The sequence below is a fragment of the Pinus tabuliformis genome, chromosome 3_1 (genome assembly GCF_031772625.1).
Source record: "Pinus tabuliformis cultivar Carrire ecotype Pingquan chromosome 3_1, CPIR1, whole genome shotgun sequence".
In the NCBI taxonomy this organism is placed as follows: Eukaryota; Viridiplantae; Streptophyta; class Pinopsida; order Pinales; family Pinaceae; genus Pinus; species Pinus tabuliformis.
The window spans coordinates 709,911,894-709,930,891 of NC_142301.1; the positions used below are offsets into that span (position 1 = coordinate 709,911,894).

At 36.4% G+C, this 18,998-nt stretch overlaps 1 non-coding gene across 1 annotated transcript; it reads right to left on the reverse strand.

Moving 5' to 3' along the window:
* Positions 1–791: 791 nt before the first annotated feature.
* TRNAQ-CUG (transfer RNA glutamine (anticodon CUG)) lies at positions 792–863 on the reverse strand. The gene has a single exon. It is a non-coding gene; the product is annotated as a tRNA-Gln (tRNA).
* Positions 864–18,998: the final 18,135 nt, after the last annotated feature.

Genomic DNA, 18,998 nt, shown 5'->3' on the forward strand with positions numbered 1-18,998 from the left:
GGTCCGCAGTTTTTGTACACAGAAGGTGCGGGACCACAGGTGACCATGAGAGAAAGTGCGGAACCAGAGTTACATTGATTTTTAATGTCTTTCTCTTATTTCCAAAGCTTGATTGGAAGAACTGAGGTCTGAGACTTGCTTAGGAGGACAGTACAAGTGATGATAGACCCATACTGACTGCAAATAATCATGGTGACGATATTTTTGTGTAACAAATTTAGCACGCTCACAATGAAAGAAAAGAGCAAAACAATCACAATTGAAAGTGACGAGGAGGAAGCAGGCTCTCCAACATATGTCGAAGAAATAAAGCCTGATGAGGATACTATCCATCCAGTATGATGGCCCAAGTATGTGCCTACAAGCAAAGGGAAGGCTAAGGTACCTACCAATTTGGATGAAGTTGATAATATACACATCATCTCGTCTCTTCCAAAATGGGTTCCAGTTGAAAGATCGGTGGTTGGTTGTATTTTGACAATGAAATTTGAACACTAGGACCTGGCAGATACAACAAAATTTCCTCATTTGGCGATTGGCGCACTGATGGAGCAGAGTGAAGAAGGGATAGTTACAACCCTTTAGCCAAAGGAGTGGCTGCGAAAGGTGGAAAAGACTGGCTACTTTGTCTCTTTGCCACAATCTACCAAAAAGGAGAAGTATGGACTTACCACACCGCATTAAAAGAAAAACAAACACAAAGTGCTCAAATCTTATTTCATCATCCCACACACCGCACCACATTAAAAGAAAAAGAAAAACACAACCATTGGTTGTGAAACAAAGCAACGAGGTTCCACCGAGATTTGAAGTCGGGTTACTAGATTCAGAGTCCAATGTCCTCACCACTAGACCATGGAACCACATGAAATGCCAAGCATAAATTATCCCAACAATTCCAATTCCTATCACCAGAAACAACACGACCATACGAATTTTGCAATTCATATTGATGCCACCACTACTTCTCAGATTCACAAGTGTGTTTTGGCCACACATCTTACAAACTTAATTATTCCTATTCATGTGTCGCAAATTTTGAAAATCGTGTGGAACTAACCGTTGTAAAAATCCCACCATCTCTAACCCAAATGCGCGCGCTTCTGTCCAACCAGTGCCTCTCTCTCATATGAAGGTTTGGAACCTTCACCCAATAATAATGGTAATCGTAATCGTGCACAATAAATAACATAACTCAATATTGTCGCAAAATTTTGCCATTCGGGTTAGATTTCCATTTCCTTCCTCACAAATATACACACCAAAAAAAAGGCTTTTTCCTCACTTCTATCTTTTCCCTCTGATGTACTGTTTTCACCTTTGCTCTCGTGCTTTTATCTTTCGTTGTCACCTTGTTCATGGCCCTTTTACTAATAACTCCCATTTCCATGGAGTGCCTCTTTGAAGATGGTCTTTGTCAACAAAGCTCATGCATATCTTAAATAAGGTCACACACCTAGACCTTGGCTTTTCAATTTACTCAACTTGTCAACGATCAAACAATTAATCATGTAACTCAAATGTGATTCTCTCTCTCTCTCTCTCTCTCTCTCTCTCTCTCTCTCTCTATATATATATATATATATATATATATATATATAATGTACTATGTGAACCATAGGAAACATAAATTCTTCTCTTAACGTGTTTTCTTACTAAACAATGTACATGTCATTTACACAATGATTAATGGAGGAAATCCTTTGGATTCAAAGGGGAGTAGTTTGTTCATACCCAAAATTGGCTACTTCTTAATGCTACTCATTTATAGGGCCTAATCAAATTGCGCCCTTCAATAAGACTCTCAACATTAGATCCAAATATTCCTTTGCTTCTTCTCACTATAAGCACATATGAACCAAATTGAGAATACGACCAATGAACATGAAAGCCCCTCGTCTCACTTCAAATAATATAAACTACTTTTATTTTCTCTCTTAATAATGATTAATATATCTAAAAACCATACATATCAGTTGTATAACGAAATTTAGACAATGAACTATAGAAAACACTAGCAATATTCCATTTACATGTAAAAAAACAAAAGATATTTTACATTTTACACTTATGTGGTTTGCTTTTGTAGATAGAGAGTTTGGATTTTCCACAGTGGTATTCGAAAGTTGTTGACTTTTCAATACCAAAAGAGGATCCATCATCACGACAAAATATATGCAATAAATACTTGCAAATTTCTTTTCGGAATTTCGGCAAAATTCACAAAAAAAAAGTGCCAAAGAAAGAAAAAATGTAAAATAATTATATTACAATTTAGAAAAGAGAATAAACTCTCTAAAATTTATTTTGATTTTCTTTAATAGAATAAAAACTTAAAAAGAAAAATAACCTAAAGGAGAGAAAACTCTACATGTTATCTATTAAAATAGGAAAACCAATTATAAATTTTTTTATATTTGTGATGTATCTAAATCCTCCAAATACAAAAATTACATACTTCAAAGTAGTTAAATACCATTAAAAATATTTTCATCCACTATCAACCAAAAACATCTACACCATACAAAATATAAAAAGCATTGCACACAAAGAGTGCCTTGACAAAATCGGTTCAATATGCATCTCACATGTATCTGCATATGATCTAATTTTAAAACAGAGCATCCAACCTTGTATGTGCCCAACCAACACTTAATTCACACAAAAGGAATCGTCCCAACATTCAACAGATTGCCATGACTGAAAACATAATAGTAAATTCTTCGAGGCTGCATTATTGGACCCTTTTTGGAAAGGGCATCAGTGGAAGAACTAATCTCCCAAAACACATGAGAAAAAGTGTCCATAGAAATGTGTCTTTTAAACCACATATTCTATGCATCTAGATGTGCAAAAATGGAGAGGCAAAATATGACTTACCATTGATCAATTCAGTGACAACTCTTGAGTCAGCAAAAAATAATTATATCTTCTAAATTTAGCCATCCAGCGCAATATATCAATCCCATAACATAACCACCTTGGTTTTCATATTTGTCCTTCACCACAATCTAGTAACATTAAAACTGCAATAACTAAGAGACATATATAAGAATCCTAAAGAAATCCTTATATCGTCACGATGGAGGACTTCTTTGGGTTTAAACAACTATTTTGAATTCATTTTCAAAACATATTTTAAAAAGCTGCAAAATCTAAGAGACATCTATAATAATCCTAAAGGAATCCTTATATGATCATGTTGGAAGACATCTTCGATATTAAACAAATGTTTCAAATTTATTTTCAAATTGAGTAGGGGTTCAGAACGCGTCGATCATAAATTTTTTATGTGATTTATTCAAAAGGGTTATGCTTTAATCATGGATCACAGAAGCCTACATTCTAAAAACATATATTTAGTTGAGTAACTCTTAATCGAGTGTCATGGAAACTAGAAAATCATGTCAACATGTACCCATTTTAAAATTAAGAGTTAAGAAAGGCACAATCTGTGGACTAAATGTATTAAATTATATCTTTTGAAATCTTCAAACAAAATAAAAAATTAGAAATATATGGCATAAATATTTTATGTAAATATCAGTTGGCCAAAGATGTGGGATGTCTATGCTGATATGTGTTCTTTATGGCTAAAGTATTTTGTTAAGGAGAATATATGAGATGGAAAATCAAGAATTGATTGCATTTCCATGAATTCAGTGAAAGGCACTATAAATACTTGGCATCCTATCACTATGTTAAATAAGGCCTATGTTCTGGTGCGTCATAGGCCAAAGGAATTGTCCCATGGCTCCTCTGTCTACGGTCTCATATGGAGCTTTGGAGAGCCATATCTTTTGGATTTTTTGGCGAAATTGAGCTCAGAAAGAGTGCACTTAGGGGTTTTTGGATGTTTTGAATCCATTGGTGACCTCTAATTTCTAATTTGAGCACATATAAGTATTATTTTTTAGGTTTGAGACCAAAGGTGTATCAATTAATCAAGATTTGGAAGCAATTCTTTAAGGTGTTTGGGCATGGAGAAGGCCTTGTAGGGGTATTCTCACCTTCAAAAGTCTACTACAACAGTTGTAACTTGCAGTGTTCAGCTTAGGTTCACTTTTCTCATTATGTTATGTCGAGGGAAGTTTTGTTATGTGCTTCAATGTGGAATTGAAGTGCCCACATGCTCATTTTAGCTCATTTCAGTTGGAGTATGACATCTTTGTAGGAGATTCTTTGTGTTGTTGTTGTTTGTGAGAGTTATTTTCATGAGAAAATTACCTTGTAGGGGTAATAGCCACATGTTTACCATCAACTAACTATTTATGTACTCCATTTTTCTATTGAATATATGAGTGGTCTAGCTATGTTAGCAGGCCCAGAGATGTAGCCCAGGAAGGGTGAACTCCATCAAAAAATAATTTGTTATCTCTTCATTATGCCTGCAAGAGTTATGTGTTGTTATGTTTCTTATGTTAAGTTGCATGTGAAGACTAATTCATGACTTGAAGAGACATTGAAAAATCCTGTTTGTTTCAAGACCCATTTTATCTTGCAAAGCGTCAACACAATCCTATTTTTGTTTTTATTTGATTTTAGAAAAGAGGAAGAAAACACCTACTCCAATTTAGATCATTTTGGTATCAGAGCACCAGTTGACAAAGTTGCAAGAATGGGCAGACAAAAGACTCTCAAAAGAGCTAGAGGAGTAGAATTTGGCTCTTCGTATGGAGAACATAGAGTTGAGAAGGATGCTAAAGATGGTTGAAGAGGAGAAGAGACACATGTGACTTTAGTTTCAACATGTGTTTGAAGAACAAGTTGCTGAAAGTTCTACTCCTGTACCATCAAGATAAACCTCTAGAATGAAGCCAGTATGTGGTCATGGTTCAAATAGTGGTTTTGGACCATATGTGGAAGATGATGCATGTGCATTTTGAAAACATCTTCAAGAAACACACCATATGCTAGTGGATAAGAGTGGGTGGCTAGATTCATATGAAATATCATTGTCGTCATCATCAGAAGCCAAAAACATGAATGATAAGTTTAAGGAGGTAATTAGCATTTCAAGTACCATTCCTTTTGTTTATGTGCATAACACTTCTTTTGTAGCATTTGAGCAACATAGTAAAGGCATAGGTATGGATTTGATTTCCAAGATGGGTTATGAAGGTGGAGGCCTCGATAAAAATGGTCAAGTTATTACCAATCCAATCATGGTGGAAGAGAGACCGATGTATCAAGGATTGGGATATGGTTGAAGGGAGTTTAGAGAATGCTCTAAACGACTTGAGGCACATCTGCCATCTAAGGATGAGATGTCACCACCTTGTGACAATGTTCATTTATCTCCCAAGCAAGATGAATGCTTGAATGGACCTTGCATGGAATCGTCCACTCCACTTTGTCAATGTTGCAGCCCTAGAGACAGGTATAACTCTCATGGGTGTTTTCCAATGCATGGTAGTTTGGAATACTTGTGGAATAAGTACCCTTGTACTTTTTGTGATGCATTTGACCCTTGCATGGATGTATATGATAAACATATGACAATGGTTAAAATAATGAATCAAATTATAGGCATCAAACATAATGACTCTCCTTCGCATGAGAGAAATTCTATGTCGGCAAACAAGAGAAATTTCTTCTGTACTCATTGGAAGATGCATGGGCATGACACTGAATTATGTTGGAAGTTACATCCAGAGCTTCATTCAAAGAAGGATAAAGAGATTGTGCAACATAATGCAAGGGCAGAAAGAGGTGGCAAAGAGGACTTGCAACAATCCAAAGCAACCTTCAAGGAAAAAATGATGCAAGAAGAGAACCCATAAGCCTAGGAGAGGCAAAGCTTGGGTAGACTTATTGTAAAGTTGCTTTGTAAATTTTTTAATTACTTGTTGTTGTTTACCTATTTAGGTATTTTTGTAAAGTAAACAAACATTGTCACTATGTTCAACAACTAGATGTTTATAATTGATGTATGTATTGGCTTATTTATAGTCCACATGTTCAAGTGACAATATTGAGGATTTGGCAGTTGTTTTCAATATTTTATGGAGTAATTGGTCCTACCTATAGGCATGACCTTTACCGAGACAGAATGGAGTTTCCGAGAGTAATATAATAATATATGTTGCACACACAAGAATGCGAGTAGGCACAAGTGTCTTCTACATCGTAGGAGTCAAGTAGCACAACTCTAGTTGTTATTATATCAAATTTGCTCCCATCTTCCAAATTTTTGGTATGGAGATGCCTCGGCTGGGTTTGCACGTAAATGTTTTCTTTCATTTCCATATTTTTCACCAATTTAACTTGATCATGGTTTCGACCTCTGTATCAAATGATTTTTTGTGTTTGAGAAGCTTTTCTGGCTCGAAATGACGAGGCCCAGTTGGCCATATCTCTGTTTTCCCTAAGCTGAATGACTAGAGCCCATTTTCAGGGCATCTAGAACTATAAATTTCAATACTTGGGGGTCGATCCTTGTGTGAGCCGAGAATAGATGATCATAGCTAGTCATATACATACCCGAGAGATAAGGAACACACACCCCCGTAAGGGAATTTGTGCAATGAATAAACATATTTTATTTGAATGGATTCTGTGTGCTCTTAGTGAATGACTTATGTGAACCTTCTATATGTGAGTTGCTTCTTTGCGCTGTAATGTGAATGGATTTTTGTTTGCTTTGATGTCCAAAACTTTCGTGAATGACGACTTCTATCTGTTATGAATGGCACGCTAGTTTCCCTCCCATTGAAAGAGAGATTAAATTTGTTCACAAACTTATATAGATTTACCAAAGTTCCCAACATACATGAGAGAAGTCCTTATTGCAACCATAGAAGTCCTTACGGGTAGACAACACAGGATAAGGCCTGTTAGGTCCCTATAATACTAGTGATTTCCGCCATTACTATTGTCATTGTATCCCTTATTGTTATTGTTCTGCCCCTATTGTCCCCATATTGTTATTATTGTGCCCCATAGAAGCCCACTATTGTTATTTTTGTGCCCTTATATTATTATTGTTAGGTCATCTTTGGTTATATTGTGACCCCTTAGACTCCTATATATAGAAAGGAGGTTTTGTCATTTGAATCATCCAAGAATTTTTCATTTGTGTAATGTAAAGGAGGTTTCCCCCTCGAAGAGGCTGAATTCTAAGGTGTTTATCTCTCTTTTCTATCTTTTTGTGAGCTAGTTTCATAACATTTGGTATCAGAGCTTGGATTCTAGGGTTTCACTGCTCCAAACAGGTCATTGTGGCATTTTCAATATAACTTTTTTTTGCGACATCTCAGAAGTGACAAAAAAAAAACCCATTTGATCCAAAATCTCTCTGAATAGTGGGTCTGAATTTCAAATCTTGTCTCGCTATATTTTCGGAGATATGATCCAAGGAAGTTGGGGTTTTTGCAGGATCCCAAATTATATCTCAAATAGGTGACCTAGGGAAAATCGTCATAACTTTACTCTCTTTTTTTTTTTTTTTTTTGAGCATCAGATTGAAATTTCGTAAGAAGTTATAGAAATAGGACGGATTGTAGTTTTCTGTGTATCAGTTTCAGATCCTGAGGTCAAAATAGTTACATGTGGAACTTTGTACAAGATCGTCCTATTGAACCAGTTGATAATCAGGTCACTGTGGGAGATTTGGCATAAATCTTCATTGGAGAATCCAATCTTGATCAGACTTGCGGGGTTAGAAAGAGTACTCAGAGGGTTATCTCAAGAAGAAATTGCGGACCTTGGAGATCCAAAATTACAAAGATACAACAGATTCAATATCGAGCTCCTACAAAGTGAGAAAAGGTGTGTAGTTTTTTTAAATTTTTGCATAAGTTTGGTTTGAAAAAAATAGTTTGAAGGAATTCAAAGGGCATAATGAAGCATTATTATTAGTAATTGATGCCCTGAAGAAATAAAATGGAAACACCTTAGTAAGAAACATGAAATATCTAGCATGACTCATGAAGAACAGGAAGAAATGCAACATGATATATCAAAATTACGAGACTAAGTGCAACAAATTTCACTCGCACAAAAAGTAACAGAAGCTATGATGGATGGTTTAAACAAAGATGTAGAAGCTAAGATATATGGCGTGGAAGCTAAGATGGATGGTTTAAAAAAAGGCGTAGAAGCTAAGATGAATGACGTGGAAGCTAATATGGATGGCATGGAAGCTAAGATGAATGATTTAAAGAAAGGCGTGGAAGCAAAGATGGAAGATTTGAAGATAGATTTGACAAAGTTTCTACAAGAAATGATTACTAATGGCAAAATGGTAGTATAGGAAACTCATGATGAGAACAAAATAAATGTTAATCATGATTTCATAGACTCTAACATTGGATCAAAGAACTATCATGTTCCAAATATCAATATGAAGAAGTTTGATGGCAAGGATCACGTAACATGGATACTACAGATGGAGCAATTTTTCGGTCTCCATAATGTCCAAAACACATAAAAGGTACGCATTGCAACTTATTTTTGGAACCAAATCAGTTTGTATGGTATCGGTGGCTTTTCTCTCATAAGCAAATTGTCACTTGAGCTATTTTTACAGATGAAATGATAGCACATTATGAGGATACAAAAAGCAACACTTTTTTTAGCCAATTGATAAATCTCAAACAAAAGGGTTCAATGATGGAGCACATTGAGGACTTCCAAAAATTGAATATAAGGGTAAGAGATATTCCAGAGGAGCATAGGATTGATGTGTTTATAGTGACTTTAAAGGATAACATCCAACATTCGGTTCGTGTTTAGGAACTTGATTCATTGGAGAAGGCATTCAGGTTGGCAAGAAAAAATGGACAGAAAAATTATGGCAACAAGGAATCCTACCACTCACAATCATAAAGATGGAAGTGTTATTGCCCCTAGCCATCCACAACCTACAATGTTGACACTACAACAATTGGAAGAAAAAGAGCAAAAGGACTTTGTTACAATTGTGATAGAAAATACACTAAAGGTCATAAGTGTGCTGGGAACAAATTATTTTACATAGATTGTGAAGAGGAGGAAGAAAAGGAACAAGAAACGTCAAAAGAAGAGGATATACACCAAGAACAAACCCTAGAAAAAGAAGAAATGAATCCAACCATATCTTGTAATGCATTGGCTGGAATTACCACTCCTCAAACTATCAAGTTAGAAGGGCATATCAAGAAGAAAAAGGTAATAGTGTTGATTGATTCGGGCAGTACCAATAATTTTATTCATTGTAAGATAGCCAAGGAATTGAATTTCTTCCTATATCTAGCACCAAAGTGTCAAGTGATGGTTGCAAGTGGAGGAACCATAAATTGCTCAGGAAAGTGCCATAATATCAAGCTATCCATGGGAGAATATGCATTGAATAGCCCAATGTTTTCCATTCCAATGGGTGGTGTTGATGTTGTACTAGGAGTCTAATGGCTACAATACTTGGGTACAATAGCTTTTAATTTTCAAGAACTTTTCATGAAATTTCCTTTAGAAGGAAAAGAAGTTGAATTAAGAGGTATCACAGGAAACTAGGAAAGATAATCAGCTCTAACGGAATGACAAAGCTTCTAAAGAAAGAACAACGATGCATAATTACACAATTATGTTCACTAGAGGTTCCCACATCAAAATCATCTATTTCTCCAGATCTCCAAAAATTCTTGTATAATCATTCCAAGGTATTTGAGATCCCAAAGACCTCCCACCTATTCGTGATCAAAATCATGCTATTCATTTGATTCCAGGAAATGTTCCTCCAAACAGCATGCCTTATAGATATCTCTATGCCCAAAAGAGTGAAAATGAACGTATGGTTGCAGAAATGCTAGAGGTTGGTATAATTCAACCTAGTCAAAGTTCTTTCTTTGCTCCAATAGTATTGGTTCATATGAAGGACGATCACGGTGCATGTGTCCAGATTATAGGGAGCTCAACAAGCTCACTATTAAAGATAAATTTCCCATTCTTGTCATTGATGAATTATTGGATGAATTGCATGGATCAATTTACTTCACCAAGTTGGATCTTCGTTCAGGATATCATCAAATCAAAATGAAGACTGAAGACATGCCAAAAATAACATTTAGAACTCATGAGGGTCATTATGAATTTTTGGTCATGCCTTTTGGCCTTACCAATGCACCTTCTACATTTCAAGGTTTGACTAATTCCATTTTCAAACCCTTCCTTAGAAAATTTGTGTTAGTATTTTTTGATGATATACTAATCTACAACAAGTCTTGGAAGGATCATGTTCAACAAGTTGACAAGGTGCTCAAACTATTGGAGGAGAAACAATGATATGCAAAAAGCTCCAAATGCTTCTTTGGAGTACAAGAGGTGGAATATATGGGTCATATATCTCATGAAGGTGTTAAGGTAAACCCTAGCAAAATTAAAACCATTAAGAATGGAAAATCCCCACATCCATAAAGCATCTACAAGGATTTCTCGTGTTGACAGGGTATTATCGCAAGTTTATTAAGAATTATGGAAGAATAGCAGCACCTTTAACAACATTATTGAAGAAAGATGCATTTTCATGGACTCTAGAAGCAACGAAGGCCTTTGAACATCTTAAAGAGGCAATGTGCCAAGCACCAGTCTTAGCTACATCGGACTTCACAAAAACCTTTATTGTGGAATGTAATGCCTCATGAAATGGAATTGGTGTTGTTTTAATGAAAGAAGAAAGACCCATTGCCTTTGAAAGTCATCCAATCAAAGGAAAAAAGTATTTACACAAAGCTATTTATGAGAAGGAAATGTTGGAAATACTACATGCACTTAAGAAATGGCAACCCTATCTAATGGGAAGACACTTAAAGGTAAAAATAGATCATGATAGTCTTAAATACCTTTTAGAACAAATATTATCTTCAGAGGAGCAGTAAAAATGGGTCACAAATATGTTGGGTTATGAATTTGAAATCTTCTACAAAAAAGGGAAGCAAAATGTTGTGCGAGATGCACTCTCAAGAAAGGATGAGGATGTGGAAGCATTTCTTTGTGCCATTTCTATTATCCAACTAGATTGGATAAATGAAGTATGGGATGAATGGAAGAATGACGAAGAAGTGTGGGCACTCATTCAAAAGTTACAACAAGATCCTAGTACATCTAATACATTTACCTGGAAAAATGATTAGTTATGGTACAAAGATCGGTTATACCTATGTAAGAATTCCCAACTTAAACAAAATGTTCTTAGGGAATTGTACACCTCTCGCTTCGGAGGGCACTCGGGATTTCTAAAAAATTACCACAGGGTTAAGAAGGAATTTGTTTGGGATGGCCTTAAATCAGATATTTGAAAGTTTGTGGCAGAATGTTTGGTTTTCCAACAAAATAAAGTTGAAACAAATAAGACCCTGGGTCTATTACAACCTTTATCCATTCCAAGCCAATGTTGGGAGGAGGTTTCAACATATTTTATCGTAGGTTTACCCAAGTCTGAGGGAAGAGTGTTATCATGGTGGTAGTTGACAAACTTACCAAGTATGCACACTTTTGTGCATTCTCTCATCCATTTAAAGCGAGTACAATTTCTACTACATTTATGGAAACAATTCAAAAGCTACATGGAAGCCCAAAGATTATTGTAAGCAACAGAGATCCCATTTTCACTGGAAATTTTTGGAAAAAATTATTTTATTGTCTTGGTACTCAATTAGCTCACATCTCATCTTATCATCCTTAGTTTGATGGGAAAACTGAGAGAGTAAAAAAATGGTTGGAAGGATATCTTCATTGATTTGTATTGGATAAATAGACACAATGGGTCAAATGGTTGCCTCTAGCTGAATGGTGGTATAACAATTCCTTCAATACCGCAAAAAAAATGACTCCATTTATGGCACTTTATGGATATCATTCACCATCCATCACATCATGTTTAAGAGAAAATTCTAAGGTTCAAGCAATGGAAGATCACATCGAGCATCAACAACAAGTTCTCCAACTCTTAAAGGATAACCTCACCTTGGCACATAATAGAATGAAACAGAAGGCAAATCAACCCCGCAAAAAAAGAAGTTTTGATGTAGGTGATTGGGTATTCCTACAGCTACAACCATATAAACAAAAGTCCCTCACGCAACCTAAGAAGGATAATAAATTATCACCAAAGTATTATGGTTTGTACAAGGTGTTGCACAAGATAGGTACTATGGCATACAAATTGGAGCTTCCTGCAGCTTCCTGAGTGCACCTAGTTTTCCATGTGTCGTGCTTAAAGAAAGTTGTAGGTGACAAGCTCCCAGTTCAAAAAATATTGCTAGAACTTGTTGAGGAAGGAAAAATAATATTGGAACCTAAAGTAGTCAAAGAAACAAGAACTCTACAGCTACGAAATCAATCACTTTCAGAGTATCTCATCAAGTGGAAGAACTTACCCGCTGAAGATTCCACATGGGAGGATGATAATTTTATATAGAAGCATCCATAACTACTCAAGAATTGAGGACAACACTTTTTTGAAGGAGAGGGGCATGTTAGGTCCCTATAATACTAGTGATTCCCCCATTACTATTGTCATTGTATCCCTTATTGTTATTTTTGTGTCCTTATTGTCCCCATATTGTTATTATTGTGCCCCATAGAAGCCCTCTATTGCTATTTTTGTGCCCTTATATTATTATTGTTAGGTTGGCTTTGGTTATATTGTGACCAGTTAGACTCCTATATATAGAAAGGAGGTTTTTTCATTTGAATCATCCAAGAATTTTTCATTTGTGTAATGTAAAGGAGGTTTCCCCCTCAAAGAGGATGAATTCTAAGGCGTTTATCTCTCTTTTCTATCTTTTTGTGAGTTGGTTTCATAACAAGGCTCTTTTCAATTTATACTCAACAGAGAAGAAGGACATTCCCCCACAGAATACAGTACAATATTGTATGGTATTGAGTTAACACTTTGAACCACACTGACTATAGAGAGAAAAATGCCATTGGTACGTCTCAGGTTCGATACCTAGCAGGTTCGATACCCAGTAGAGGAAGAATTTAAAAATAAAATGCAAGCCTCGGTTTGGGCTCATAGAGGCTCTCAAGGAATGGGTTCCTACACAATGTTGTCCTCTAATGGTGGATGAACACCTCAGTTCCAACCACATGTTAGTCATAATTCTTTATAAATTTTAATGTTGAAGGAGGTCCAGAACCAACTCGGAGACACCCGCATGTCACTTAACAACATAAGCATAGACAAGCTCCTGAAGAACATTTGGAAAACCCTAGCCATTATGGTTGGCCTATTTCAAGCTTTTCATAGGCATCACCGAAACTCAACAGCTCCCTAGCCATTCTGGCTGGCATATTTCAAGCTTTGCACAGGCATCACTGAAACTCAATGCATACAACATGCAAAACTTCACCTCAAGGGTACATAATGCATTTGGGAATTCAAATGCATACTTTTTGACTTGAAACAACTTGGAATGTTGTTAAACCTCCAAAAAATGAAATGAAATTAATGGTTGATGTAGCGCTCAGCGTAACTGTTGTTTTCTGGGCATCATTTTGGGCCAATTTCATCTATGTAATGGTACGCCATATAATCTGTGAACTTTCATCCAAACTTCAGCAAATTTGATTTTATATGTCTAGTTATGACAAGGTTAGACTATCTTATTCTTTTACTATGTTTGATTTTTATTGGTGCTACAACTGATGATGGCATGACTATTTAAGGTGCTTCCTTCTCTCCTCCAGCCATATTTTCTTCTACAAGCTCAAATGCTAGGAAAGAATCTGGAATGGGCCATGCCCTTTTTCTCTACATCCGCCTTTGTGGAATCAACTTTCATTCAGTATATTGACACCAGATCTATATCTCCCAACTATTGGGATTGGTTCTCTCACTCGAACTGGGACTGGTGACTAAGCAAATGGATCAAAGGATTCTAGGCCGACAATCGGTTCAACAGATGCAACTGTTAGATAAAATTCAATGGCTTTTCAACAGGTGATACTTCAATTGCTTTAGGTCATTGAATTTGGAGTAATTCAAGTATTTTTTTCAAGGAACTAAAATTATAGGAATATATTTGTCTTTTCATGTACTGAATATATAGGAATGTAGATTCAATATTTGATTTTTCAGGGTATAGAAATATATGACTCAATATTTCTAAATTAAAAGTTGTTCAAAGCAATTCATATAGATTCAATATCTGTATAAAAATCATGTGCCTCAAATTGATTTGTCCTATATTTAATTTCATAGTTGGAAATATCATAGACAATGAAATAGATATTATGACTTACTGCTAAAAAAACCATATACCCTAAATAGTATAAACAGTGATGATGAAAAATCATGCCCCGAACAATATGTTGTACTACTAAGAAATTATTGTTCTACTAAGAAATCTAGTGCCTGAAGCAGTGCTATTTTTGCTATCATAATTAGAAAACATCATAGGCAACAAATATAGTATGTCATGTTACTGAAAAATTATATGTCTCAAATAACATGTTGTGTATTATTGAGAAATTAGGTGTCCAATACAGTGCTCTCTCCATGTTCTCCATCATCATCGTCTGCATGTACATTGTAGCTCGAGCATCCTGCCATATCTGCAAATGCTTCCTGGCATGAGAATCAAAGCATCCAAAGCATCCAGCATTGGAGTAATTCTTGTTTGTGAAACCTGCAAAAAAACATTGGAGCAATTCCTGTTTGCGAAATTTGCAAAAATCTAATGAAGGTCGACAATGATATAGTCTTTGGGCCCGACTGTTAAATAGTATTTCGAAGTGAAGACAAGTAGGTACTACCATGCAAACTTCAACAAATGGATCTCCTATAATTCGTGATGTTGAATTGAAGCCAGTTCTGACACTGGGACAATTAGTTTAGTGAAAGAGTAGCTAAGTAATAGTGCCTCCCAAGTAACTTCCCGAGGGACTATACAACAGAGAAGAGAAGGTCGTAGATATATTTTTTTTGGTCATGAGCATTTCCATATTCATTCAGATGTACATTGGGAGTGCACCCTGGAACAATGAGTCGGTAACTGTTCACTGAGAGGAAAAGTGGACCTAGATTGTAACACTGGACATTGGATGCAAATTTGACTTTGCAGTGGTGTTGAAGCCCCAAAAATCGGGTCGACAACAAGGGGGATACCCACCCGGTCCGGACCTTGGTTGGCAGCTGCTTATCCATTTGGTATAGCGGGTCCGACTGGGGATAATGGGACCAGTTTCCCAATCTAAGGGGTGTGTGTGTGTAGAGTTGGATGATGCTGATCTAGGAGTACTTAAAGCTAATTTAATTCAAACTTCTAAACTAACTCTATGCTACTGTAATCTAATAGGAAGAAACACATCTAATCTACACTAACCCGGGGTGTATTTCTTCTATTATGCGATCTAAAGAGATTTCGAACAATAACTGGTAATAAAGATCATTCAGCTATCATAAGAATAGAAATCAATTAAGATAAACCACTCTGCATAAAAAGTTAAGCAAAACAGTTGTGAACAGCATATCGCATAATAAGTTATTCATATATCAAACACAAATAAATGACTCCACCATACAGAAGTGCCAAATGGTAACCCACACATTCATGCATTAACATATAAACAACTGAAACTGTATATCACTTTAAGAATATAAGCAGAAACGGTCAAGAGATAAAAGTACCATTTATGACTGGTTCCACTCATAAGCTTCAAGCAACAACGATTTATCTCTACTTGTTCTAACATCTACTAAGAGTATAGAAGTGCAACATCAGTAGCAAATATCAAATGCAAATATTGATAAATCTCGATCCAACCATTCATCAAAAACCCCCTCCGAGGGTGCAAAAGTGCATGTTCTGAGGACAAGTTTTTTGACAAATTTCTGGACCCTTCTCCAAATGCCTGAGAAGGGTTTAAATACTGCTAACTAATTAATCTTAATTACATAAATTTAGGACACGGTTTTAAATGACCGCCCTTCTACTAAAGAAAAATTATTTCTAAAAATTGAATCTAATTCCTAACCGTTTCTGTATTTGCTCCTTAGTGCTGTAAGCATGTAACATTCGCCTGGGAAGAGTCGGCTGGTCGTCTTCTCCTTTCGCTTGAGCTATGAAAATAGAAATAACAAGCGCTGGCACCACTTTTTGGCAATTTAGAAGATATTTTCGAAAATCTTCCTTCTGGCTTGGTGTATACACTGTGTGTATACTTGGTAATAACCCAAATTTCTCTCAAACTGACTCTGCTTTTGCTATTTCGGTTTCCGGCCTTGCGAATGACTGAATAAGTCAGGGACTTTGCTCTTTGAACAATTTTCTGTATTGAAAACTGCCTCCGTTCTTTGTTCCGGGCTTTTCTGGTGCGTTTTCCCTCTTTTGCGCCTTTTTTCTTTTTGCTTTACCGGGCATAAGCTTCAGGATCTTTTGCAAACATGCTGCTTTTGTGCGCCTTTGATTCTGAGTTTTGGATGGCCTATTGACATCAGTATCTGTTAAGTGATAGTCTAGAGTCTGTGGTCCTGTTGCACTCGACATCCGTTTGTGAAGGCATCTCTTCTCTGTTCTCCGAGCATCGACGCTTTCCCCTTTTCCTTAGATGTTTCCTGCACATTGCTTTATTTTATTTGCTGTCTCACAGTTTACGCAAAGCAAAGAGTAAATGAAGAAAAGATTGACATGAAAGCTTTAAGCTCTAATGAATGCATAATCATGACACCCATAATGAACTGACTCTTCGAAAAACACAACGCAATCCTTCCTGGATACTTTGGCGTACAATCATTAAATTCCTTTAAGGCGCGCGCCCAACTTTTGGCCTATAGACAGCTTTCCTTGAATACTGTGCTGGGGAAATTTTGCGATGGGTGATTTCTGCGACTTGCATCGCAGTATCAAGGATCGCGTCATCAAGATGTGTCATCGCAGAAATTGACGATCGCATTCATCACAGATCGCAATCGCAGATCGCAAATCGCAGATCGCACTTAGTAATCAATCATTGTGTGCTGCTTATGCGATGTTGCGATATGCGACGTCGCGTATCAGCCGTCGGAGGTTCCTTAAGTTTTTCATTTGAGAGTGCTTCATGATATATGCGATGCGATGAATTTCGCGTCGCTTCTTCGCAGCTTATTATGCGCATAGGAAAACGTTTTCACTCTCTTCTCGCGATGCGATACAGCTTTTAGGGAGTCAAAACTACAAAAACTTTGATAAAATGTTTTTTTTTGGATTTTTATTAAGGGTCCCCATTTGCTTGGTGTTATTGCTAATACCAAACAAAGAGGGGGGTTGTTGGTGGCCACAACAAGTGGATTCTGGACTTACTGGGAAGGAGGTGAATCCTAGTATTACTTTGAGGGTGGATGTATGAGCCTCTGGATTCCCTTGTTGTGGATGCAGACATTGTATCGTTTATAGGTTATTTTAGGAAATTTTCATATGTGTATATGTGGTTATTTCAAATACCCCAATGAGCTATGTTATAAAGCTCTAGTATGTGGTATGGTTGTTATCTGGTCATGTTGTCATGATGTTTTGCTTTTGAGAAGGTCACTTATTGAAAATACTACAATGATATGTGTTATAAAGCTCCATGGGAATTTATTTATTATTTTTATTTATTATTATTTTTTATTTATTTTTATTTATTTTATTTTATTTTATTTATTCAATTTAATTTTTGATTTTTATTTATTTATTATTATTATTTTTAATTTAATTTAATTTAATTTTTTATTTTATTTTATTTTATTTATTTATTTATTTTTCAGCATTCTTATTGGTTGTAAGTGGCATTGAACACTAAGGACGGTGTCCCGAAATGGGGATGGTTTTGTAATAGCCCTAGTAAATATTCCATGTAAAAATATATAAGACCACGGTTGATGGGACACTTATTCCAAGATGAATGTTGGGCAAGACATCCTAGGGGGTGTTCATTTGGTTGTCTATGGCTAAGGAATTTTGGAAAGGGAATGGCTACGGCTTTGCAAAGGAAAAATGGCATTTTTAGCACATTTGTTTATGAAAATAATGGAAATTAGGAGAAAAGGAAGGTGAAAGGTCACAGGTTGCATGTGAGGAGGAAATTGAAGGAAAATAATGGAAAATGAAGAAAATAGAGGCCTCATACATAAAAAGGCTTCTAAGCATTAGTTGGTAACCTTTGTTAGGTGAGTTTTGGAACTCTCTCATTATTCTCTCTCTCTCTCTCTCATACACTCGGACACAGATTTCTCTTAGAGCATTTTGGCATTGGAGCAAGAAAGGAAAATAAGGCAAGAGGAAGCAAAGATCAAGCAGGGAAAGGCAAGATCAAGAAGCTACAATAGGCTTCATTGCAGGTATCGACTTGCATGTGTATTTTCCTTGCTAGATTTGGCATGCATGGTATTGCATGTGGTTCTTTTCTATCATGGCATGGGTTTTTCCAGGTGTAACAATGTTTTCAGCCTAACCTTGACATTTCTGGATAGCCATGGTGTGATGGGGTTCTCATGTTTTGGTTGAGATGGATTGTCAGATGGATTCGAAGCTGAGTGGGGTGGATCTCCAAATTATAGAGCACATGGCCTAGTGGTCTCTGAACTAGACTATGGATCACGGTAAAGCCACTGGCTTAGTGACCCCTGAGTCATAATGTGGGCTGCGGTAAATCCATGATTATGTTGCCTCGGTGGGCCTAGGAATCCTTGCCAGCGAATGGCAAGATATAAGGTAAAGCCAAGAGGTGGTTTCTTTCTGTTGGGCCTAGTAACCCCGGGTTTAGGATATGTGATAAAGCCTAGAGAGTGGGTCTCAGTTTAGGGCCTAGTGATCCAGGTTTGGATTGCGATAAAGCCTAAGAGACTAGAAGACAAGAAAATTCCTCATTGTGTAGGTGGATAAATTAGGTGGAATCCATGCTTGTTTGGCCTAGTGATCAGGTGGAGATCATGGTAAATATCTTCATGATGTGTTCATTGTATTGACCTAGTGATCTGAGATGGATTACAGTAATGGTTTTTGTTGATGAGGGTGAGGTGGTTTAGCCTTGGTATGCCCTGGTTGGTTCTTTTGGTT